The sequence below is a fragment of the Furipterus horrens genome, unplaced genomic scaffold (genome assembly GCF_987537825.1).
Source record: "Furipterus horrens unplaced genomic scaffold, mFurHor1.1.pri manual_scaffold_3, whole genome shotgun sequence".
In the NCBI taxonomy this organism is placed as follows: domain Eukaryota; kingdom Metazoa; phylum Chordata; class Mammalia; order Chiroptera; family Furipteridae; genus Furipterus; species Furipterus horrens.
The window spans coordinates 89092115-89119284 of NW_028327173.1; the positions used below are offsets into that span (position 1 = coordinate 89092115).

At 38.9% G+C, this 27170-nt stretch overlaps 1 long non-coding RNA gene and 1 pseudogene across 1 annotated transcript; both read left to right on the forward strand.

The window, feature by feature from the left end:
* Nucleotides 1-1838: 1838 nt before the first annotated feature.
* LOC150015469 (uncharacterized) lies at nt 1839-12767 on the forward strand. Its single transcript, XR_016509999.1, has 3 exons — nt 1839-2265; nt 4651-4910; nt 12721-12767. It is a non-coding gene; the product is annotated as an uncharacterized LOC150015469 (long non-coding RNA).
* A 12947-nt stretch (nt 12768-25714) lies between these two features.
* Nucleotides 25715-26732, forward strand: LOC150015470 (E3 ubiquitin-protein ligase RNF115 pseudogene; annotated as a pseudogene).
* The last annotated feature ends 438 nt before the right edge of the window (nt 26733-27170 follow it).

The window sequence follows — 27170 nt, forward strand, 5'->3', positions numbered from 1 at the left end:
TTCAGACACACAAAGACCCAGTTTTTTACCAGATTTTCTGTCTTAGGAAGTCTTCGAAGTGTATATCCCAGTAAAACTAAAGAGAAGACCAAAATGACGACATGAATCCAAGACTGACCTTCAATACAGAGATCACTGAAGAGAAGCTGCAGGATGATGGCTGTGCTGCAGAGCTTGACAACAACAGGTCCATATTAGAACATTCTTGAGGGGGCCTTATTGTGGGTGGCCATGAGAGGAGCAAAGGATTCTACATAATAATAATTAGCATTATTTAAAGGCTGGATACATATGAAGTTATGGTGGAGACCTAAGATAATTTTTATGTAAGAAAGAAAATTGCCAATAAGAAGCACCTGGTAACCATAAAGAAAAAAAGGGGGATGAGGTCTAAAAATAAAAAAAAGAAATATATGACTTGATTTTGAGTGACTGTTAAAGTATAAGAACAGAAAATTCATGTGACATTGAAGCTAGAAACATTCTTCTTTAAGTGCACAGGAATCATGACATTAGATCTGTAGAGCAGGAAATGTAATCATTAGCTTCATATTCATCTCTGAAGTCAAAATTTATATAGTCTTAATAATGTCAATGTTGCTTATTATTTTTCTAGTTTTAGAATCACCAGAGAGACAAAGCACAGAAGATTTAATTATAATTATGGAATAGAATAAAAATGTTATCAACTTTGACAAAATAAAAACACAGTTACAGCTGACAGAAGATGAGAAGTGAAAGGGCAATGAGAGATAGAGGAAAAGGTAAGGTGTTATGATCCTAGATGTGCTGAATCAAGAGAGAAAATTTATCAGCATAGAATGTGGTTTCCAGGGGATGATGGTGTGGGGGAAATGGAGGAGATACTGGTCAAAGGTTGCAAACATCCAGTTAGAAGATGAATAAGTTCTAGGGCTCTAATGTACAGCATGGTGATTACAGTTAACAATACTGTATTACATATTTAAAAGACATTAGATCTTACATGTTCTCACCATGAAAAAGAAATGACAATTATGTGATGTTACAGAAATATTAGCTCACACAATAGTAGTAACCATTTTGCAATATATGTGTATAAAATCAATAAGTTGTACACCTTATATACAATATGTTATATGTCAGTTATATTGCAATAAAGCTGGAAAAAGGACACAAAGTTTATGGGATAATAAATGAAGACTTATTATTTATTGTTATAAAGGTAACCAAAATAATTAAATTTAAAATTTAATCACCAAAAATTGAAAGGAAAGGAGATAAGGAGATAGGGTGTGATACCAATAAGACAGAACCTCATGTTTTATGGCTGTCGTCAATATCTTGATCAGACAAAAGAACTTTGAGGATGACTAGTTTAAACAGAAAGTCCATTGCTATTGGATACTGGGTAGCTCACAGAATTCCCTAGAGGCTCAAAGAGCTGGTTGAACAGTTTCACAATCTCGGGCCCAGCTACACTGCAGATGTAGGCACAGGACTCTTAGCACAACCCAAAGAAAAAGAAAAGCAAATGTTAGCTCCTAAAGGGGCTCTGCAGTGAGTGGTTATATATGGGCTGCTCTCTGGAAGTCCCTCACCCCCGCCCCAGGATCTGGCACAGACTCTGCAGCTCCTCCCAACAACTCAGGCTGGAATGGTAGAAGTTCTATGGCTGTTGCACCATAAGCTCCAAGCACTGCTGTGTGCACACTACACAGCAAAGATAGTGGACCTGATTCCTCCCCCTTGTGGGCTTTCTGAGACTTCTGGACCCAAAAAGGGCAAGGGAGCTGAAGCTGGGCTAGGCAAGTGGGGGCTGGGGGTAGATACGACCTCTGCATTTTTTGCACCAATGTGTGGGGCCCAAGCATTGACTTCTGGAGACCAACTAGGGTATGTTGCTTGAACCTCAATTGTTTCATGGACATGCAAATATAGAGATGATAACTGATGTCATGGATATGAATGAGACTGCAGCAATGGTGAATAGAAGAGAATCCAGGACAGAAACTGAATACCATCAACGTTAGAATAGGGGAGAGGAAGAAGAGAAGACGCTGCAGACTGAGAAGAAGCATCCACAGAGGGAGAAGGAAACAATCAAAGTGTGATTATTGGAAGCCAAGGAAAGAGAATATTTCAAGAAATTGGAATTGGTCAGTGTTTCTGAGAAGCTACCTAAGATAAAGACAGTGACTTAGTAACAGAGATGCCATTGGTGACCTGGTCAGACTGATTTCTGTGGAAGGATGGACATCGGAACCACACAACAGGACGTGGAAGGTAACAGGCAAATGAAAATGATTAGATGGGAATGTAAAAACGTCATATGTGTTACATCCAACCATTATATCAACTCTGTGAGCCAGGTATTGTTTTCCAAACTTTTTAAAATCTTTACCCAAAGATATGTTTTATTGATTTTAGAAAGAGAGGAAGAGAGAGAGAGGGGAACAGAGAGAGAGAGAGAGAGACAGAGAGAGAGAGACAGAGAGAGAGAGAGAGAAACATTGATGTGAGAGAAAAACATTGATTCATGATTGGTTTGTCTTCCAGAGACACCCAGACTGGGGATCAAACCAGCAACCTAGGTATGTGCCCTGACTGGGAATAAAACCTGCAGCCTTTTGGTGTACAAGTCATCCTGCCAGGGCTGTTTTCTATGCTTTAAAAAGTAGGAAACAGAGTGTTACCCAAGGTGGTCGAGCTGCTGGAGAGAGCAGAACTGAGATTTAAATGTGAGTCCATGTGGCAGAAACACACGTTCTTTCCACACACCACCTCCTTCCCAAGCATCCTAGCCGCCTCGTGTGTTCCTAACCCTGCCAATACATCCCATGCCAAAGATTGGAGTGGGCTCTTCATACTTATGAAATAAAAACACACTAAGCAATAGGATGGAGGTGTATGCATATGCTTGTCTGTTAGAGAAATGAAGTCACATGAAAAACTGGAACAAACAACCGCAGCTTCCATCTTCTCTCTATGGCAACGTGCATGTTTGTTTTCGTGGGCCAGGTCACGAGCTCTTACTGCATATTTCAGGATTCATTGGACTCAAATACGGTGCCTCTCTGCCTTGGTGCAAAGACACAGAACTGCCAAAAGCATGTTATATACAGGCTGTGGCTCTCTGAAGAACCAGCTTGAACTGATTGTTCTTCAGCTTTTCACATAAATTACAGAACATGAGGCCTGCAGCTTTGCCCAAAGTTGTCAACAGGTTTTAATTGTCTCTGCTTTTCCGTACACACAGATGGCTTCGTTAAGCTGCTCTGAGCAGACCTCTGCTGTCTCCACTAAGAGAAATCAGACACAACAAATGGAAGTTTGCTCGAAAAGAAAATTATAATAAAACACATTTAAAAGTAACTGTTATTTTTTTCCAAAAGGTAAATGCTATATAAAAGATAAATAGTAAAGGTGACAGTACAGAGATAGGCAAGATAAGAAAAAACATCATGAAAACGTGGATGTTTGAAGGCAGATACAGAAACTACTAAGGAAATGGAAGAATTTGGAAAAGGTAGGAGATCCTTTTTTATTAATGACATTTATAGTGGGATCTCAATTTCAAGTTTTTTTTTTGTTGTGGTTTGTTTCTTGTGAGTTCATTTAGAGAAGCTACAAGTGATCCAGTGACTTCACTTACAGAACTCTCTCCTTCAGAAATAATGGAGAATATGTGTATAGTTTAAAGAAGGTTACATTATAGCATTGCTTCTAGTAAAAAAATTGGGAAGCAAACTGGTTAGTTAAGTATAGTTTATCTAAATGAAAGAACATCATACACTTATTAAAATCAATGATACGGCCTATATTTAATGACATAAGATGACTGTAGTTTTTTTAAGTGAGAAAAGTAGACTATCTAAAAAAGATTCAATTTATTTACACAATACCTTACCCATATGTCTCTCTATGCACAGGAAGATGTCTGATGGTAAACTTCTCAAAATGTTAACAATACTTAGGTCTTAGCAATAAGCTTTTGGATTGTTTTCATTTTCTCCATTTTATCATTCTCTATTGTCCACATTTCTTACTCTTTTAAGAAAACATTATCTTTAAAATTGGGGAAAAAATGGTGCAATTTTCCTTTTAAAAAAGCAAAAATAAATCATGAGATGAGCAAGCAGCTAAGGGGTGCTGCCCGCCTGAGCTGCTGTTGACACCAACTTGGAGCCTCAGGTGCACTGCAGACCACCCTGAACCTAGCAATCCGGGCAGAGAGGAGAGGTGATGAGACAGCAGCACCCTGCAGGAAACAGCGGCACCCGCAGGTGACAGCACCCTCTGGGGAAAGGACAATTGCTATCACCCAGTGCTGTGCACAGTGCCTCGCTCGAGAACAAGCACTCAATCAGTACTTATTGATTAAAATATTTCAATTAGGAGACAGGCACACATACAAACTACCAGGCACTCATATGAAAAGAGCAAGGCAGGGAACCAGTCAGGGAAAAGGGGACAAAAGTTAAGCAATTTAGGGTTCAAATCTCTGCTCCAGATTTGTACTATGTGAAATTGTGCAGTTATTTTAACTCTCTGATGCTCAGATTTCTCATCTGAAAAATGAAAGATTATAAAGCAAAAATAAAGATAAGACAAATGATAAAACAGAAAGAATGAGTGGCATAGTATACTTAATTGGCTTTTATATTGCAGGTGTTCAAAATATAGTTATTAGTAGCGGAATATCCACAATCTTGGCAAACACAGTAAGGAAAACCCATTGGTTAGGAGACAGAAGATGTGTTCTAAGGCTGGTTCTGGTGGTGACTGACTGAGTCTTTGGGCAGCGCCCTGGTGCTGTGCCTGGATCGTTTCCGTCTCAGTGCTGCAACAAGGCTACACCAATGGGGCCCGGCTGGGTGGTTCAGAGCAGCGATGGGCCCAGAGCCAAGGCTACACCAGGATGCACAAAGGTAAGGACTATTAATGAAATATTTATGGTTGTCCTTTTTAAAATGGGAACTAACCCAGAAGACACACATACACTTATTTCTTTTGTAGTTTTTTAAAGTATATTTTGATTATATTGTTACAATAGTTCCAATTTGTTTTCCTTTGCTCCCCTCTGCCCAGCACCCCACCTCCCCCAACAATCCCCGCCCCAAGTCTATGCCAATGGGTCATACATACAAGCTCTCCCGCCTCACCCTTTCATACATTCTTCTTCTTTTTAAAAATTAACTAATTCATTCATTAATTATTTTAACAATAAAAAAATAACAATCCCTCCCTCTCAGACCTAAGACCCTTTATAATCTTATAAAGGACAATGGGCCAAGGTCTCGAGCTCTTCTAGCTGCTTCAAGCTGGACATGGTCGTTGTTCTACCTGCCCTTGGGTCCAGAAATCCCTAATAAGAGTGGGGGTGTGGAGGGGAGGGTGGCCTTCCCACATGGGGAAGGATCGTGCAGACTCCAGGTCTGTTGGTTGTCTCTGGACAATGGCGTGCTTGGTTTAACAGGCTGGCATTCTTGTTGTATTCTGGAGGCAACAGATTTGTCAATAGGGTTAAAAGACATTATTCAATCTATAACCACTAGATGACAAAAGACAGGTATTAGTTTTTCTTTTTTTTTTAATATATTTTATTGATTATATTGTTACAATAGTTCCAATTTTTTCCCCTTTGCTCCCCTCCGCCCAGCACCCCCCTTCCCCAACAATCCCCTCTCCAAGTCCATGCCCATGGGTCGTACATACAAGCTCTCCTGCCTCACCCTTTCATATATTCTTCTTCTTTTTTTAAAATAATTAATTAATTAGTTAAATATTTTAACAATAAAAAATAACGATCCCTCCCTCTCAGACTTAAGACCCTTTACAATCTTATAAAGGACAATGGACGAAGGTCTCGAGCTCCTCTGGCTGCTTCAAGCTGGACATGGTCGTCGTCCTACCTGCCCTTGGGTCCAGAAATCCCTAATAAGAGTGGGGGTGTGGAGGGGAGGGTGGCCTTCCCACATGGGGAAGGATCGTGCAGACTCCAGGTTGGTTGGTTGTCTCTGGACAATGGCATGCTTGGTTTAACAGGCTGGCATCCTTGTTGTATTCTGGGGGCAACAGGGTTAAAGGACATCATTCAATCCATAACCACTAGATGACAAAAGACAGGTATTAATTTTTCAATGTCCCACATTAGGGAAAAGAACGGCTTCTTTGGAGGAAGGTGTGCCAGGTACATTTCACCTGTCCAAAACCCTTTTGCCCATTATACTTAGTTTGGGCTGAAGGAAATATTTTAGGTTTCCCCCCTCTCAGACCTCTGGGCTCTTTCTGTCCAAGCAATTAGGACAGAAAAGAAGAACCAGTTTTAAAGTGAAGCCCACAAACCATCTCATTCTTCACAAACCCAGCCACTTAGTTCAGCCAAACCATTGAGTCTCAGGAGGCATCGATGCAGACAGGATTAAATGAGGCCTATACGTACAGACAATCACTCAGGTAATGAGATAATAGGCTTATGCCCTTTGAAAACAGAAAACACATGTTAATTTATGTAACATAACCCACATACAAGTCTCTAAATCTGTAGGACTGTCTTATTGGAAAGACATCCAGTTGCAAGGCATTTGACATTCTTCTTGCCTGTAAATTAAACATCTTTGATAATACCACAGACATAGTTTAACTTTCAAATGAAAACAAATTTTAAATGAAAAGAAACTTTAAAGACAGTTAGCTGCACTACTTTATAGTCTACCACTGAGCATTGCGATTTTCCTTGAATCACGATTTTTCTCCCTAAGATTACCCTCCTTGTCATTAAAGGGACTGCATTAAGTCCATTTTTAATTTATTCTGTTCATTTGCATAAACACAACAAGAGCAGCACATGATCACTTATGATCTTTAGTTCTACTTTGCTGGAACTTATGCAAGGAACATGTAGGGTGACCTTCAATCTGCCCTTCAGGGCACAGAAGCAGAACCACATACCTGGCATTCAGCCTTGCTTGTAAAGACCTGTCTTTTCCAAGCCCTTCTGGTTTTCCATTGTGCCTTAAGGTCCCTTCTAGCCATCTTTCAGGAAAACAACCTTCATTTCTTCCCTGGAAAGATTGCCATGGACTATGCATCCAACCAAGGTACCAGGCCTTTTATCTCATGGGCTTTTATTACCTTTGAAAGTCAATCCCAGTTCCTCAGGGCTTTTTGGTAACAATCAGAGCCTAAGCATGTCTCCTTTAGGCATGACATTCCAGTCAAGGTCTTAGTCAAAAAAATCTCTATTAAAAACTGGTCTTATTAGTTTTATGCAAAGAAACTTATGTCATAACTTACTTCTTTAGAATGCCAAACTCTGGAGGGATCAGATAGGGAGAAAAATATACAGTATGAAGGAAAATCCTTGTCCTTCTAATATTCACTGAACTAGCATTTCCATTCTTTATATTTTCATTTTTCCCCCACTAAAAAAAATTATTTTGTTTGTTTTTTTATTACAGTTGTCCCACTTTTTTTCCCCTCTTGCTTCCCTGCATCCTGCCCCCCCCCTTCTCCCACATTCAGTCCCCACCCAGTTGTCCATGTCCATGGGTCATTTATACATGTTCTTTGACTAGACCCTTCCCCTTCTTACTCCCTTCTCTCCCTCCCATCTCCTCCTTTGTTACTGTTAGTTTATTTGTTGCTTACATACCTCTGGTTCAATTTTGCTCATTTGTTTGTGTCATTCATCAGTTTCCTGTAATAGGTGATAGCATAAGGTATTTTTCTTTCATTACTTGGCTTATTTTGCTAAGCATAATTCTCTCTAGTTCCATCCATGTTGTTTCAAATGGTAGAAGTTCCTTCTTTCTTTCAGTACTTATTCATTGTCATTTTCCCCCTTTTTACTTGTGTTCCTCTCTATCTCTCTCTGTTTCTTCATCTTCTTAAAGCAGACCCTTTAGCATCTCTTACAATGTTGGTTTGGTGGAGATGTATTCTTTTAGCCTTCTTTTGTCTTGGAAACTCCTTATTTCACCTTCCATTTTGAATGAGAGTCTTGCTGGGTAGAGTATTCTTGGTTGTAGGTCTTTGTTTTTCATTGCTTGGAATATTTTTTGCCATTCCCTTCTGGCTTGTAGTGTTTCTGCTGAGAAATATGATGATAGCCTTATTGGAGTTCCCTTGTATGTTATTAGTTGTTTCTCTCTTGCTGCTTGTAGGATTCTCTCTTTGTCTTTGAATGTTGCTGTTTTAATTATGATGTGTCTTGAAGTGTGCCTGTTGGGGTTCATCTTCATTGGGACTCTCTGTACTTCCTGGACTTGCATGACTCTTTCTCTCCTCATGTTAAGGAAGTTTTCTGTCATTAGTTTTTCAAAGAGGTTTTCTATCTCTTGCTGTTCTTCTTCTCCTTCTGGAATTCCTATGATATGGATATTATTACGTTTCATGTTGTCCTGCAGCTGTCTTAGAGCCTCTTCAGTCTTGTTCGGTCTTTTTTCATTTTGTTGCACTGTCTGGGAGTTTTTGTATACATTGTCTTCCAGCTCACTGATCCAATCTTCTGCTTCCTCTAGCCTGTTTTTAATTCCTTCTACTGTGTTCTTCAATTCAGAGATTGTATTCTTCATTTCCTCCTGGCTCTTATCGAGAGCTTCTATGTCCTTTTTCATGCTGGTGTAATTCTCAGTAAGTTCCTTGTAGTTTTTCTGGAGTTCCTTGTAGTTTCCACTAAGCTCATTGAGCTTCCCCATAATCCATGTTTTGAATTCCATATCTGATAGTTTGCTCCCCTCTATTTCATTTAGCACTCTTTCTGGGGATTCTACCTTTCTTTTCGATGGGGGGGTTGTTTCTCTGTATCCCCATTTTAGTGACTCCTATTGTTTGTTGCTGCTTCTTAGAATGATCTGCACTTTCTGGATCTGCCCCTGGTGGCGTCAGATCCTGTACCAGTCTGGGCCTAGGCAGCCTGTTGGAGACTTCCAGGGATCTACTGCCTTTGTCTGTCTTCTTTAGTTGTTAATCTATTCAATCTGTGATTAGCCGCAGGCTTAAGGACCGTGGGTGTGGCACCTTAATTCCTGTAGGCAGGGCTTCTGCTTCCCCTCAGGCTGATGCCACTGGGAGGGGAATGGTCTGCCTGCAGCACTGGGGATGAGTCAGCACTGGGACCTGGCCGGCTGCTTCCCCAGTTCTCCCCTCAAAGCCACCACACCAAACTCACCCCAAGCGTCTCTAGTCCTCTCTGCCTTCCCTCTGCTTGAGCCCAGAGTAAGTGGGGGCCAAAATATTTTTGTATGTTATCCACTTCAGAGCTCTTTTTCTCCAGCTGTTTCTCTCCAGCTAGCAAGAAACCTTATGGGTTTCGCTTTTCACAGCTGGATACTATTTTACTTTCCACTCTGTTGCTGTAGGCTGGGAAGCTTAGCTGGGGGTTTAGACCCTGCCCTTCTTAGGGGGAACCCCCGGCTGCTGAGCCATTTCTCAGTCCCTTCAGCTGTCACCCATGTGAGCCCAGCCAGCCCTTCCACATCTCTGCACTCCCTACTGGTCACGTTGTGATGTAGCGGCCTTTTCTGTCTCTCCGTGGTTATAAGACTTCTCTCTAGCTAGTGTTCGGTTGGTTATTCCAGATGATTTCTCCAAAATTAAAGTTGTAAATCCAGACTAGTTCTGGGAGGAGGTTAGTGTAGCTTCCACTTACTCTTCTGCCATCTTGTTTCTCTCTTTTTTGTAGTTTTTTCTACTTGTTATCAAGGGCTATCATTATTCTGTGAAAGCCGTCTTGAGATCAGGTCAACTTAGGAGAAGTTCTCACAAAATGATCACTATCCATGACCATTTAAAAAGAAAACACACTTTAAAAATTAAGTAATGTATTCTCATGGCATAAAATTTGAAATGTATCAAAGAGGATTCAATCAAATGTAAGAGTCTCAGCCTCTGGTCTTCTCCAGTCTCCCAGTTTACCTTTCTTGTGCATCTTTCAGAGATTTTAATATGTTAATATGGACACTATACATATGTATATATATATGTGTACACACATGTGCACAGATACATTTGTTTACCCAAACAGTAGCATGACATACTCATGTTCTGTACATATTTAAAACTAACACAGTATTTCTTATATCAATATATAAAAAGCTGTTCCGTTCTTTTTAATGAGCACACAATATCTATTCTTTATTGAAGGATTATAAATGGTTTCCAGCACACAATGCTCTATCTAGTAGGTAGCTTTATGTGTAAGTCATTTCACAGGTGTGAGTATATCTGAGATAAATAAGTAGGAAGTCAAAGGGTACAAGCATTTTACATTTTGTAGGACATCATTAAATGCACGCCATAGAGGTTACACCAAATTACATTCCCACCAGCAATGGAGAGAGTCTGTTTACTTTCTAGCCAATGCAGCATGCATTATTAATGTAATAGGTAACAAAAGAAATCATGTGTCATTGTCATTTTAATTACTATTTTCATTTTTATAAATAAGGTTAAGCATCATTTTGTTTGTTTGAAAACCATTTGTATTTCCTTTACTATGAATTATCCTTTCATATCTTTGGGCATTTTCCTGTTGGGTTGTTCATTTTCATATTGATCTGAATTTATCAGTCTTTTCTTTGATGGTCTTATTTACTCTTAGAAAGGACTCTTCTATTTAAATTTTTTAAAATCTTATATCTTTTTCTAATCATTTTTTATGAGAGTACATTTATTAAAGCTGGAGACAGTGAAACAAGAAAGGGCTTAGCATAGAATAAGAAACAGTGGAGCCTAGGTGGAACTGCCTTATCTCACTGAGAAGTCAGAGAAAAGGGGACCTTGAGGACAGGTTCAGGAGGTTGGCCTGGGATGAACTGCCATTACCCATTGCTTTCTTTGTTGCAAGTCTCCTGGGGACCCTTAGAGTTTAGGAAATGCATGCCTATGGGGGAAGAAAAGGGGGAAGGGGAAGGCACAGGCATGCTCCTGGGAGGGAGAGTGCACTTTTAATTCTTTTAATTTCCATTTTTAACATCTAAATTTTAACCAGGATATAGATTTCTGTGTATGTAATGTGTAAGATGGAATTCAGTGTTTTCCCAGATAATTATAAGGGTGGTCCAAAAAAATTACTTCAATAGTCCCTATTTTCTCCAATGACATTTCAATTTTACCTATATCACTTACTAATTTTCTATGTGTGTTTGGGTGTGTTTCTGAATTTCCTATTATGATTTATTTATCTGTTTTTTTTCTAGTCATGCATCAATTTCACATTACTTAATTTTTGTAACTTTAGGATATGTTTTGATATCTGATAGAGATAGTTTTCTCTCTCCCCTGGCTTTTACTACTTATTTATTAATTTATCTAGTTAAAAGATTGATTGATTTGCATTACATCTATGGATTAACTTGAGGGGAACTTCATGAACTTTAGTTTTTCTACCCTTGAAAAGATCATGGTCTTTTGTAGTAGAGTTTTTTATTGAATGAAGGTAAATATAAATCAATCCCTATGTGCTAGGGATGTCAGAATCCTAATACAAAGTTTTATTCAAAACCTACAGGTCCATTTATTTGACTGACATCGAATCTTGCTTTGACTTAGATTCTCTGTTTCAATTTTTATAGGAAAAAAGTACCTAATAAATAAGGTCTTTCTCCAGGTCACATTGTACACCAAGAATAGAACCAAGACTAAATGAGTCCCTCACACATGGAATGCATTCTATTTAATAATATGTTGATCTCCAAATGCACTGAAATTAGTTTGATATGGTTGCCCAATTCAAAACACAGCTTAGTTCCATTTCCTCATCCCAAATACTCAAGATGTATCACTTCACTCAACAAGAAAACATTTAAAACTATCTCATTGGAAGCACTTTAAAAAGGAAGCATGATTGATTAGCATTAGATAATTAACTTTGAAAGATAACAAATTTCTTAGAAAACTGGCCTTAGAAATATTTATTATTGAATATTCCCATTATATAATTGTCACATTATCTGACAATTTGATAGTGTGATCTATAATCAAGTTCCTAGATGAAAAAGGACATCTCCCACTGATGATTAATTGATTTTCTAAGGTCACACTGAGAGTCTGTCAATGAGATGAGATTGAAGAAGGAACAATTTCACAATCACAAGAGTGAACTAGTTCACTCAGTGCTATTTCAATAAAATGTTGAGCCTGCTAGCTCTGGGCTTATTTTTAAACAGCTGCTTGTTCATTAGCTGAAATCCTCCTTCATGCACAGTTCTAGGGTAGGCCTGAAACTAGCTAGTTTAAGCTCAATGATTTTTCTCCTACTTTCACTACTAACCTACATTCTGATAAGACAGGGAAAAGGAATGAACATGGCTAAAGACAAATAGTCCTTCATTAAATCTGAAGCCTGCTTCTGAACCCTATAAACTTGAACAAGTTACTATAATAGGTATTACTGACAATGGAACACATGCACCAGATTTGTATTCTTAGGCCTCACCCCAAACTGTAGGGTTGATTAAGTCATCTTCATTATTAGCAAGCTTCACATATTTTTGTGCATGCAAATTGCCCAACCTTGTTCGCTCATCTGTAAAATGGCATTCAACCATCTTGTTCATAGGATAGTTTTAAGGTTTTCAAATAATTATATATGCAAAGTACCAGGCACATAGAAGTAAGTGGCTTAATAATATTAGTTGCCTTCATTTCCCTTTTTTCTCTTCTACAAAGTAATAAGGAAAAAAATAGACACAAATATAGCATGCTATTTTAAAATTTTATTTCTTTCTTTTTCAGGAATGGATAAAACCACTGTTCTTGTCTCAGCACTAAATAAATCTTAGTTATCAAAAACTCAAGCTCAGACTGTTTCATGAAAAGCATTTAATTGATGTTATAGATCTAAACTTACCAGATGGCCACATAATTTTGAAATATTGATAGGCAGCAGTATTCTGCAATATGTATGCTGGTTATCAATTTATTACCTCTTGTCTCTCAATTCATACTTCATTAACTGCTCTGGGAAAATGGGTATGGGCCCCTTAAATGGTTTTCCTCCACCAGATGGCATGATGTTAAGCTTTGTCGGTAAAGGGCACTAGAGAAACATTACAGGGTGAAAGGATTTTGCTTCCTGGTCTGGTGTACTTGCTGCCCATCTCCTCCAGTGTTCAGTTTCCTCAGCACCCAGCTCCTGTTGCATGGGTAGTTTCCCAGTTCTGCAGCACCAGATTCCTGCAATGGTCATAGCTTTTCAAGTATCCAGTTCCTGTAGTGCATGGAAGCCAGCAGCGCACCACAACCCCTCACCCTTCATGTGGGACACAAACATTGACTTGGCTACAGTGGATTAACAGGAACCACATTTACCCTTTTACATTAAACAATTAAAAACTTGACAAAATATGAAATAATAGTTTTCAGTAACAGAATAACAGGCATCCCAGGACAGTGATCTCTGAGAGAAGAGTGGCAAATAAGGTGATGTCCAGCTTAATACTTAGAGTGCACATGCAGGCAACAGGTCTGGGAAAGGGCACTCAGACAGAGCCCAGTGGTCTTCCTTAGTTGAGAAATAAAATCACTATTTTGTGAGGCCAAAGCTGCTCAACTGCTCAGGGAAATGTTCAGAAAACAGAGCTGAACAGAGGGAGAACTCAGAAAATCTTCAGAGAATTGCTCATAAGTCCTCAATGTTAGTATATATGGGAAGAAACTGCCAGTGCCAGGGGGGAATGCTGAAAAGGAGCAGGTAAAAAACCCCAGAGACAAAAATTTCTTGTAGTTCATCAGCTAGGGTAGAAAGACCTCTGAGCGCACAGAGCACTGACTAGAATCCTCAGTAAGGAGTGCAGTGGAGCAAAGTGTGAAGACCATACTAGACCTGCTGTCTTGGCTATAATAAAATACCAAACACTGGTAGCTTAAGCAACAGACATTCATTTCCCACAGTTTGGAGATATTTATTTTCTCATATGGCAGAAAAAAATAAAGAGAGAGAACTCTAGTCTTTTCCTCTTCTTATAAGGGCACTAATCCTGTCATAAGGGCCCCATCCTCATGACTTCATCTAAACCTAATTACCAAACAAACACCCCACCTCCACATACCACATTGGGGCATAAAGTCTTCAACCTATAAGTTTGGAAGAGATACAAACATTCAGTCCATAACACCTGCTTAACAAAACTTAAAAGCAAGCCTCTTGAGTTTAAAGAAGTTTCCAAGTAAATTAACTGTATTCCATGACAAACTCCAAAAGAACAACCTCTCCTTTTGAAAAAGAAAACTAAGTAGCAAAGAACATAAAATTCAAAATGTCAAGCACCCAGTGCAAAGACACCAGTCATTCAAAGAAGCAGGAAAATATATGCCAGAATCAGAAGAGAAACCAATTAATAGGAACAAACCCAGAAATGACAAAGATTGTAGTTAGTATATAAGAATATTAAAATAGCTGTTATAAATGCACTTCATATGTTCAAGAAAGTAAAGTATGAGCATGATAAGGAGAAAAATTAAATGTATAAAAAAGATGCAACTGATTAGACATGGTAGAAGAAAATATGATAGAAATTAAAGTCATAGCAATAGAAACTAGTCCATAATGAACATAGAAGAAAAAACAAAAATAAATAAATAAATATATATATAAATAAGCAGAGCTTCTATAAGATATGAAACAATATCAAGCAATCTATCATATACAATTGAAATCCCAGTAGGAGATGAAAGAGATGGGGAAACAAAAAAAAAAATGTGAAGAAATAATGACCTAAAAATGTTCAAATTTGATAAACCCACTTATCAGACTATAAACCTACATATCGATAAAGCTCAAAAGAATCCCAAAGAGGTACAACATAAAGAAAACCACACCAAAAAAATAATAATCAAATTGCTAGAAATCAGTCTTAAAGGTGTAAAGGATAGCCTTTTTCAATGGAGAAAAAATAACCTTTTCAATAGGTGGTGCCAGAACTATAGAACATTCAAATGCAAAAAATGAACTTTAACCCACCTTGTACACCATACATAAAAGTTGTGAAGTGGATCACAGACCCACATGTTAAACTTAAAACAATAAAACTAAAAGAAAACATAAAAGAAAATACTGTTAACCTTAGATTGGTCAGAAATTTCTTAGATAAAAATGTATGAATCATATTTTTGAAGTTGTAAGTTAAGCTGCATAAATATAAAACCTTCTACCTTTTATAATGTACTGTGAAGGATAGTAAAATTCTACCATCATGGAGGAAACATTTGCAAAAAACATTGATGAAAAGCCTATATCTAAAATATATTAAAAATTCTCACAGTTGAAAAATAAGAAAATAAAACCCTAATTTAAAAAGCAAAAGATTTGAGTGGACATTTCACCAAAAGAATATCAATGGCAAATAAGCACATAAAAAGTTTCTTAACATTGTTAGTCAGGAAAATGCAGAGTAAAACTACAAGGAGTAAGGATGACCCCCAAATCACAAGCTACAAAAGAAAAAAAAATAGATAAACTGGGTATCATAGAAATGAGAAACTTTTGTGCCTCAAAGGAAACCTTCAAGAAAGTGAAGACAGCCCATAATGGGAGAATTTTTTTTCAAATCATATATATTTTAAGGGACCTGTACCTAAAAAAAAAAATATATATATATATGTATATATGTATATATATATATACACACACACACACACACACACACACACACATGTAACAAATACCTAAAAAATACATATATGTTTTACAAATCAATATTGTGACGCAATTAAAAGTAATGACCTATTTAAAAATGGACAAAGGATGTCAATAATAACCTTAAATGTAAATGGATTAAATGCTTCAATTAAAAGACATAGGGTAGCGGAATGGATATGAAAACAGGACCCACATATTTCCTGTCTATAAGAAACAGACCTCAAAACAAAAGACTGACACAGACTGAAAGTGAAGGGATGGAGAAAAATATTCCAAGCAAATGGGCACACAAAAAAAGCTGGGGTAGAAATACTCATATCAGACAAAACAGATTTCAAAGCAAGGGCCATAAAAAGAGACAAAGAAGCACATTTCATAATACTTAATGGAACAATCCATTAAGAAGATATAACACTGATAAACATATATGCACCCAACACAGGAGCACACAAATACAAAAAGATAATACTAGAAGAGCACAAGAAATATATTAACAGCAATAAATGGAGACTTAAACACTCCATTATCAACAATAGACAGATCTTCAAAGCAAAGAAACACCAAGGATATACAGGCATTGAACAACACACTAAACCACATGGACTTAACTGATATATATAAAACTTTTCAAAGCCCTGGCTGGTTTGGCTCGGTGGATTGAGCGTCGGCCTGCGAGCTAAGTGTCGCTGGTTCGATCTTCCAGTCAGGGCACATCAGAGAAGGAAAACTCTGACTCCAAAAAACCTCCGCTGCCTTGCGGCATACCTCTTCAGGGGAAAGGCTAAGGGAGTAAACCCCGACAGAAAATCCGGAGCCGGAGTCCCTAAGGCGGTTTGACGTTGTAGTCAACACCGGCAACTCCTGCGGCGCACCTGAAGCCAAGCTGTATTGACTCCGTCTTTCCCTTGGACCCTTCAGCTGCGAAGAGAGGGGGGGTCTGCTGCCTGGGCAACAGCAGACCCTCCATATCACCCTGCCCAGGCTCTGTAGCTTCAGCTCCACTGGAGAGGACACTCCAGCGTCATCGCAAGATGTCGATTCAACACGGGAGGAGACAGATACCGTGTCACTCCCGAGTCGGACTGCACAACCATTCTCGGCGGTGCAGATAGACTCTTAAGAAGCTACACCATCGTCTCTCGAGACGGACGGCTGCCGACGACGAGATAAAACTTTTCACCACAAAGAAGCAAAATATACATTCTTTTCAAATGCACATGGGAGATTTTCAAAGATAGACCACATGATAGGACACAAAACAAGCCTCAAAAAATTCAAGAAAATTGAAATCATATCAACCATCTTTTCAGACCACAATGCCTTGAAACTAAAAATCAACCTCAGAGAAAAAAATCAAAGACACCCAAACTCATGGAGAATGAATAACATGCTATTAAATAATAAATGGGTTAACAATGACATCAAAGAAAAAAATCAAGAAATTTCTGGAAACTAATGATAATGAACACACAACAGCCCAAAACCTATGGGACACAGCAAAAGCAGTCCTAAGAGGGAAGTTCATAGCAATACAGGCATATCTGAAAAGGATAGAAGAATCTCAAATAAAAAATCTAACCCTAAAGCTACAAGGACTAGAACAACAACAAACAAAACCTAGGGCAAGAAGAAGGAACAAAATCATCAAGATCAGAGCAGAATTAAATGACATAGAGACTAAACAAGCAATTCAAAAGATCAACAAAAGTAGAAGCTGCTTCCTTGAAAAAATAAACAAAATCGACAAGCTTTTAGCCAGGCTCATCAAGAAAAAAAGAGAGAAGACCCAAATAAACAAAATCGGAAATGAAAGAGGAGAAATCACGACTAATACTGCAGAAATACAAAGGATTGTAAGAAATTACTACAAACAACTGTATGGCAATAAATTTGACAACCTAGAAGAAATGGACAAATTTCTAGAAACATATAACCTTCCAAAACTGAATCAAGAAGTAGAAAGTCTCAACTGACCAATAACAATGAAGGAATTTGAAATAGTAATCAAAAATCTTCCAGCACACAAAAGCCCTGGACCAGATGGCTTCACAGGTGAATTTTACAAAACATTTGGGGAAGAACTAACTCCTACCCCCCTCAAACTATTCCAAAAATTCCAAAAAGAGGGGAAAATTCCAAACTCTTTCTATGAAGCCAGTATTATTCTTATCCCCAAACCAGGTCAAGACACAACAAAGAAAGAAAACTGCAGGCCAATATCACTGATGAACATTGATGCTAAAATCCTCAACAAAATATTGGCAAACAGGATCCAGCAATACATTAAAAAGATCATACATCACAATCAAGTAGGATTCATCCCAGGGATGCCAGGATGGTTTAATATTCACAAATCAATAAATATTATACATCACCTAAACAAAATGAAAGACAAAAATAACATGATCATATCAATAGATGAAGAAAAAGCATTTGATAAAGTATAACACCCATTTATGATGAAAACACTCAGCAAAATAGGAATAGAGGGAGCATACCTTAACATAATTAAGCCTATATATGAGAAACCTGAAGCCAACAACATACTTAATGGACAAAAACTGAGAGTAGTCCCCCTGAAATCAGGAACAAGACAAGGCTGCCCACTCTCTCCACTTCTATTCAACATAATGTTGGAAGTCCTAGCCACTAGCAATCAGACAAGAAAAAGAAATAAATGGCATCCAAATTGGGAAAGAAGAAGTAAAACTATCATTATATGCAGATGACATGATAGTATACATAGAAAACCCTATAAACTCCACTAAAAAACTACTCGATATAATAAACGAATTTGGCAAAATAGCAGGGTACAAAGTCAGTATTCAGAAATCAAAGGCATTTCTGTACACCAACAATAAAATCTCAGAGACAGAAACTAGAAAAAAATCCCCTTTACTATAGCAACACGAAAAATAAAGTACCTAGGAATAAACTTAACCAAAGAGATAAAAGACCTGTACTCAGGAAATTACATAACACTGAAGAAAGAAATTAAGGAAGATACAAATAAATGGAAGCAAATACCATGTTCTTGGATGGGAAGAATCAACATCATCAAAATGACCATACTACCCAAAGCAATTAACAGAGTCAATGCAATCCCTATTAAAATACCAATGACATTTTTCACAGACCTAGAACAAATACTCCAAAAATTCATATGGAACCAAAAAAAACTCTGAATAGCAAAAGCAATCTTGAGACAGAAGAACACAGCAAGAGGAATCACAATACCAGACATCAAACAATACTACAAAGCCACTGTGATCAAAACAGTCTGATTCTGGCATAAGAACAGACATATGGATCAATGGAACAGAATAGAGAGTCCAGAAATGAATCTAGGAATATACGATCAACTAATATTTGATAAAGGAAAAAAGAAACATAAAATGGAGTGAGAAGAGCCTCTTTAACAAATGGTGCTGGGAGAACTGGAAAGGGACGTTCAAAAAAATGAAACTAGACCACCAGCTTACACCACACATGAGAATAAACTCAAGATGGATCAAAGACTTAAATGTAAGGCATCACACCATAAAAGTCCTAGAGGAAAACATAGGCAGGAAAATTTCGGATATCCCACGTAACAATATTTTCACGAATACATCTCCTAAGGCAAGAAAAATAAAGGAAAAAATAAACAAATGGGACTATATCAAACTAAAGAGTTACTGCTCAGCAAAAGAAAACATCAGCAAGATGAAAAGGAAACCAACCATATGGGAAAACATATTTGCCAATGACATCACAGACAGGGGACTGATCTGCAAAATATATAAAGAGCTTATACAACTCAAAATCAAGAAAACAGACAACCCAATTAAAAATGGGCAAAGGACCTGAACAAACACTTCCCTGAAGAGAACATATAGAAGGTCCATAGACACATGAAAAAATGCTCAACATCACTAGCCATGAGAGAGATGCAAATAAAAACCACAATGACCACTTTACACCAGTCAGAATGGCCACCATCAACAAATCAACAAACAACAAGTGCTGGCGAGGATGTGGAGAAACAGGAACCCTACTGCACTGTTGGTGGGAATGCAGACTGGTGCAGCCACTATGGAAAACAGTATGGAATTTCCTCAGAAAACCAAAAATGGAACTGCCTTTTGAACCAGCGATTCCATTGCTAGGATTATACCCGAAAAATCCTAAAACCCTAATTCAAAAGAATTTATGCATCTTTATGTTCATAACAGCCCTGTTTGCAATAGCTAAGTACTGGAAACAGCCTAAGTGCCCATCTGTAGATGAGTGGATCAAAAAACTCTGGTACATTTACACAATGGAATACGATGCAGCAGAAAGAAAGAAGGAACTCCTGCCATTTGCAACAACATGGATGGAACTAGAGAGAATTATGGTTAATGAAATAAGCCAGACAAAGAAAGAAAAATATCATATGATATCACATAATACAGGAGTCTAAAGAACAACATAAATAAATGAACTAAATAGAACAAGAAGCAGAATAACGGTTATTTGGGGGGAGGGGGGAGGGAGAGAAGGGGGATAAGTAAGGGAAGGGTTTAATCAAAGAACATGTATAAATGACTCATGGACATGGACAATGGGAGGGATATGATTGCGGAAGAAGGGCTGGGCTGGGGGGAGCAATGGGGAAAAATAATGGGACAACTGTAATTTAAAAAAGCAAAAGAATTAAATTTAAATAAATAAATAAATAAAAATGGACAAAGGCTCTCAATAGATGCTTTTCTAAAGATAATATACAAATGGCCAATAAGCATATGGTAAAGATGCTTACATGATTAGCCATGGGGGAAATGAAAATCAAAACCACAATGAGATACCACTTTATATTTACTACCGTGGTGGCAAGAATAAAAAATATGAATGGTGCCAATAACACTGCTTGGTGTATATGTGAAGAAATTGGAACCCTGTTGGTGGGAATTTACTGCTGGTGGGAATGTAAGATGTCACAGGCACTCTGGAAAATACAGTAACTTCAAACAATTAAATATAAAGTTGCTATATAATTGAACAATTCCACTCCTAAGTATATGCCCAAGAGAAATGAAAATATCCACATAGAAACTAGTACACTAAAGCTAACAGCTGCATTATTTATAATAGCCAAAAAGTTGAAACAACCCAAATGTCCATCAACTAATGAATAGATACATTAAATACACATGATATTATGTGGCAATAAAGATGAACCATGGGCTGAAACATACTACACCAAGAAAGAACCTTGAAAAACTTATGCTAAGTGAAAAAAGCCAGTCACAAAAGACCACAAGTTGTATGATTGCACATATATGAAATGTTCAGAATAGACAAATCTATAGAAAAATAAGTATAGTAGAAGTTGGTTAGAGTTAGCAGGGATGGGAGAATTTGAGAGTGTTGACTATAGGGTATGAGGTTTCTTTTGGGGGATAATGAAAATATTCTAAATATGAATGTAATAATGGGTGCATGAGTCTGCAAATATATTAAAAGTCACTGAATTTTGTACATTAAAGGGGTGAATTTTGTATGGTATGTGAGTTATATCTCAATAAAACTGTTAACAGATAATAAAGAATTATTAATGGAAAAAACTACAGTGTGTTACCATTAAACACCTTTTTAAATGAAAACAAACAACAAAAACCATCTCTAAAGGGAAGGTCATTGTGTTTAGGGAAGGAGTTAATGCCTGGCTTGTATATAAGAAATACAGTCTCAAGGGGGCACATTATGCCCCAGAATGAATGTGTTGCCTCTAATTATTTAGGCCCCAAAGTGAGACTCATTATCAGTTAGGGACACAAGTTGCCCATTCTGGTTGGCTGGTTGACTTAGAGTTCCAGCTCAGTTCAAATAATTAAGTCTAGTTCTTATTTTCGGAGGGACTGCCTGAGGGGAGACAATGTAACCTGTCCCATTTGTCCACACTACCAAGCAGGTGACACGCATCCACTTCTTGGAATGGCTTCATGAATTGGGGTTCACAGTTATTAAAGTGAAAGACTCAGAAGCTGAGGCCACCCTCACCAAGCTTCTTGGTGAGATGAAAGGAAATGGTGATCCAAAAGAGGTCAGTGTTCTCTATTGGGAGATGACAGACCCAACAGTCAGTTAAAGTTAAGGTGCTTGTAATTGTTTAGAAGAGCCAAACCAGTGGGAAAAGTTCTGGGAGTGATTCTGAAAGACAAACATCATTAATATCCTTCATCACCTTTACAACCTGGAACCTAAGATGTTCTCTCCCCAGAGAGTCAAAATTGTTGCTCTTCCTCCACTACCATGAACTTGATGTTTCCCATTCCAGTAGGTATAACTTCACCTTTTCTACAATCATTCTCAACTTGTACCCAGAACATTCATTTAGAAGGGTCAGGTGCAAAATACACAAGGATGTTTCCATAAAATTTATAGAGATCCATTATGTTCCTCATGTGGAGCACTGTAGAAAGACACTGTGAGAACCAAATGGTCATTATCTTCTGATCTAGGATCATGGCAACCTCAGCAGACAATCCAGGTAGCCGAACCAGAATAAATTTGAATCCCCTAAGCCCTTTGGGGCTGGGTTATCCCTCAGAAGGTATAGCAAACTGTCTAGCTCAAATTGCTGTTAAAAAAGAAGCACCATGCCTATGAATGGTCATAATGGGATCCCAAATATTCATATAGACTGAATTAACCCCATCCCTTTCATTCAGATTACCTAGGAAGCAACCAAAAGATAATCCCTTTCTGGAAGCAGCTGCATTACAAAGTAGTGGATCAAGAGAACATCTATGAGTGACTTCAATAATTTGATCAGCAGCCATGATTAGTCTCCATAGTTTATGGTCCCAAAGAGAATTTGTCTTTATTCTGACAGTGTGCCATTTTCTTTCTTTCTCTTTCAGTCCTCACCCAAGGATATGTTTATTGGTTTAGAAAGAGAGAGAAATGAGAGAGAAACATTAATCAGCTGCCTCCCATATGCACCCTGACCTGGGATCAAACCGGCAACCTATGTGTATGCCCTGACCAAGGATCAAACCCACAACTTCTTAGTGTATGGGACGGGATGTTCCAACCAACTGAGCCACCCATGCAGGGCCAGTCTAACATTTTCTAAGGAGCAGACCAGGTGCCTAGACCATGGCAACAGGCCCGAGTGAGTAAAATATATAAACTTCATCAGGAAACACATTGGCCAGAGCTGTGAGAATGACTTGTCCATTCGGAGTGCAGGACATCAACCACCCTGGGGCTCACCTTGGACTCACCTTAGACAACTAGGATGCAGGAGCAGGAAAATAATTCCCCCTTTCTCCTCCTAAATGGACTGTCCAACAACACAGTTACATGGCTTCTCAGAACACAGTCCCATGAGACAGAGCCACCAGTCACCCATTTCTGTGGCCACCTCACATACGCATCTACTGACTCCTTTCTTGCTCCTGCCCCTTGTTCCTCACTCCTGCTCACTAAGAGTTTACTCCTCAATGAAGTAGTAACAAAAAGGGGAAACCCATGCTAAGCCAATGAGATATAATTTCTGTCAGGAGTTTGTCTTTCTTATTATGTTACTCTAGAAAAATCACCATGTTATAGCATGGTGACTAGCAGTATTAGAGAAGGTTATTATGTTGCAATTTTTGTGATAAGCTACTTTTGGGGAGAATGGTAATTAAAAAAAAAAAATCTCATTGAAAATACTCCAGTTTTCTCTTTGTTAACGTTTACATAGCTGAGCTGTGAGCACTATCGTCCACTTGTTGCCCACGTAGCCTAATTGCAGGCAAGGTGGTTAGGAGGAAATAAACAGCCTCCTGAGTGTTTGCCCTGCAAAGCCAAACCTATAAAGTAATGACAGATGTCACATTTTGTAACAGAACAGGGCAGTAATTGGATTTAAAACAAACAAACAAACAAACAAAAAATACTGACTAAAAAAGCTGACTCTTTAAACTTTGAATCAAACTTCTAATTCATTAGCACACCATTTTCCACTTTCCATCTGGAAGCCAGAGATATCGATGATATACATCAGGTAGCAGCATCCAAGAAAAGCATTTAAGAACCACAAATTTGAATGTATGTAGAAAATTTGTATTTTATTTGTGTGTTTTCTTTTGTTTTTGTATGAGAAGGGTGTTTTCCCCTTTTGGAAGAATTAAAATTTAGATAAAATTTCCAGCACTGACTTTGGGGTGTTTTAGAATTTATGTCCTACTTTGCATTTTCAGTCCCACTATTTCTTTCTAAGGTATCCTAGTGGGAAGTAACAAACAAAAAATTTCTTTTTTCTTCCCTAAGAATCTTAAAAGTTGTGTAAGAAAATAGGAAAGATAAAATGACCAACAATGGCTCCCAAGGGGAATCTGAGAACAGAAAATATTCCTGGGGGCTTCTTAATGCACAAGTGTCTCTCTACACTTACAATCCACCTGTCAGAACCCACAAGTTGGAGAATGCAGGAGCTTGAGTTCTGCTTATACTTTTAAAGAGACAGCTAACGGTACCAGACATCTGCCTCCTCCCACAAGGCAATCCCCACAGCTCAGTGAAACACACTATCCAATTCTTTGTAGTTCAACCCTTTCAACTTCTGTTTGGAGGACGTAAACTACATGAAGGTGGCCAAATTACACTAAAAGTTTTCCACACTCCAGCCATTTGACTTAACAGCATTTGAAACATGATCCAAGTCAATATTGTTTGAATGTCAAGGACATAACTGAATAGATTTATCGCTGTTTCCTGGGCAACCTCCTACATAAGGTCCCTACTCTTGTAGGGACAGTGATCAGCTTGAGCATGCCATGTAGTTGAATGTACCCTTGGACACCCTGGTCAATAAATATTTATTCTGCCTTCATTTAATATGCTATGGTCTGTTTGAATGCTTCTGTCCCCCAAAATTCATATGTTGAAATTCTACCCCCCAATGTGACGGCATTAGGAGGTAATTAGGTCATGAGGGTGGAGAGCTCAGAAACAGGATTAATGCTCTTATAAAGAGGCTCCAGAGAGCTCCCTTGCCCTTTCACCATCTGTGGACACAAGGAGAAGTCTGTGACTGGAAAGACAGACAGTCCTCACTTTGTTGCCAGCCTGACTGGCTACTTCGAGGGGTGGATGGTGCGGAGGTGGGTGGGGTAAGGAGGGGTTGCACAGAGGACATCAGTGCACTGGGATCCAGGGGTGCCCTGCTGATTCCAACCAGCTCTACCGGATCTGTGGGTGCTGTGTCCAGTGTTGGGAGGGGGTTGAGGGCTACAGCATCTCCAGGCTTCCTAATGGTGGGTCCTGCAGCCTCCCCTCCCCACAGATAGTCAGGGAGTCCCAGGGAGTCTCACCCAGTGGCCAACATGGCACAGGGGACGGTTCTTACACTGCTGTTAAAAGTTGGAAAGATGAATGGACAGGACCCCAGCCACCAAGAGTTGGCGAGATAATTGGATAAAAAAAAAAGTCCTCCCCTTCTTATCCCTGCAAAAATCTAGGCCTCGAACAGTAAGAGGGAATGGTCTTTGAGACAGGGGTTCTCCATTGTCGCAGGTCATGGCACCTAAATATGTCTCTCCTTTTTCACCAGCACCCATCTTACAAGTTTGACTTTCCTTTTGGGCGCCAGTGGAACCTGCATTTTTTATTACAACCTGACCTTGTTGGCACCCTGATCTCTGAGTGTTAGCCTCCAGAGCTGTGAGCAGTAAATGTCTGCTGTTTATAAGACACCCAGTCTGTGGTCTTTTGTTATAGCAGCCCAAATTGATTCAGATAGGGTGCATAATAGGTAGGGCAGAAGGAAGAAAAACACGTGCAGAGTGGAGCGTTTAAAATCTAGAGCAGCAGGTTGCAACCCAGATCATGCTTGTAACAATATAGATCCCTTCCTGAAGGCCATGGGAGTAAAGAAAAGAGAGAAAAGCCAAGAAGGGAATGCTACCACTGAGAAGAGAGTCACATGAATGAAGAGGACACTAAACGTTAATCACACTACTTCATGGGCCAGCTGTTGAGAAACATAGGCCAAAAATTTACTTTTAAGATAAAAAAAAAAAAGCTTCCATATAGCTTAACTTTTTAGTTAAGCATGACATTTAAATTTTAAAAATGTATCTAAAAGGAGGAAGCAGCGGTGGTGGCAGAGATATTGGACTGGCGAGGGTGGGGCCAACTGCCCTCTTGGATTGTGACCCACCCACCCACTGGGGAAGACAGAAAAAAGGCTGCAAGGAGGGACCTCTGGTGGCCCATACTGGCACAGGCACTGTGCACTGGTTTTTCTGTCACTTTTGCAGGGGCAAGGTGAGTCCCAAACAACCAGAATATATTTGTTCTGGATGTGTATCAGGCTTTATTGAAGAAGTGACAGGTGAGTCCAGTTTTTCAGGTGGTGGGGGCAGCAGGATGGACGATAGCACATCAGCACGTTTTGCAGAGTTCTGGCTCAGTTTGACCATACAAGACGTTATACAAGATTTTAGACCATTTCTACACAGCAACTCACTGAACCAAGATAACAGAGCCAATGAAAAAGATCACCAGGCTCACATTGACTTCTGGAGACCAAGTTGACCTTCAGGACTCAGAGATACAAATCGCAAGGAAGTACTCATCCTGATAGATTGCCAGCTATTGAAGGAATAATACAACAGATCTTTCCAGGGTTCCTTGCAAATTTTGCAGGTCCTAATGGGTCCCCACACCCTTTTACCTGGAGTGGGATGCTGCACTCCAACCCTAGGGACAATTCCTGGGGTCAAACAGGAATTGATAACCACTGTAACCAGCTTTCAGGACAACTGGGAAACACAGGGCCTCCCCCAGCTGACAAGGGAAAGTCACATCTCTTCCAACAGTGACAGTGACTCAGGAACAAGTTGATTTAGGTTTAGAGTGTCATGTAAGCAAAGACAATCATGCAGGTGAAGAGGAAGTCTGGCAGTTGCCCTGCAACCACGTTGTTCACAGCAGTTGTACTGTGTCTGTTTGAAACTGCACGATACATGTCCTATATGTAGGAAGAGCTTAAATGGTGAGGACTGTACTTGGCGAACCCAGAACTCAGGCCTCTGCAAGCCACAAATTTAGTAGTGACAGCCAGCTACATGACCAATGGACTTTCTGAAGTTGCAGACCGCATCAGAGACAGGGCTGTGGTAGTCGTCTTACCACAGCTGTAAATTTTATCAAAACAAAAAAACTACTAGGTGGATTTAGGAATTCCATAAGGCACCCCAACCCATAATATTAATGCAGAGAGTGGTTTTCTTTAAATTTAAAGTTAGCATCTATAGCTAGAATTGTATCTACAACCAAATGCCTCTTATTCCTGAATTCAGAGGGATAACTTTATGTGTGAAACTTAATTATGTAGCTTTTCCCCTGCCGGAATAGAATTAGTTGCTTAAAATCTAGCTAGGGTATTGCTCTCTGTCATGTTACCTTGTAATGAATGCTTACACCTTCTTGTCCAGCCTCCATCCTACCATTAGTGTGTTTTACGGTAAATGCAGTGGAACCGGAGCCCAAATAAGTAAATAACGCATATCTAAGACGCTGTTCC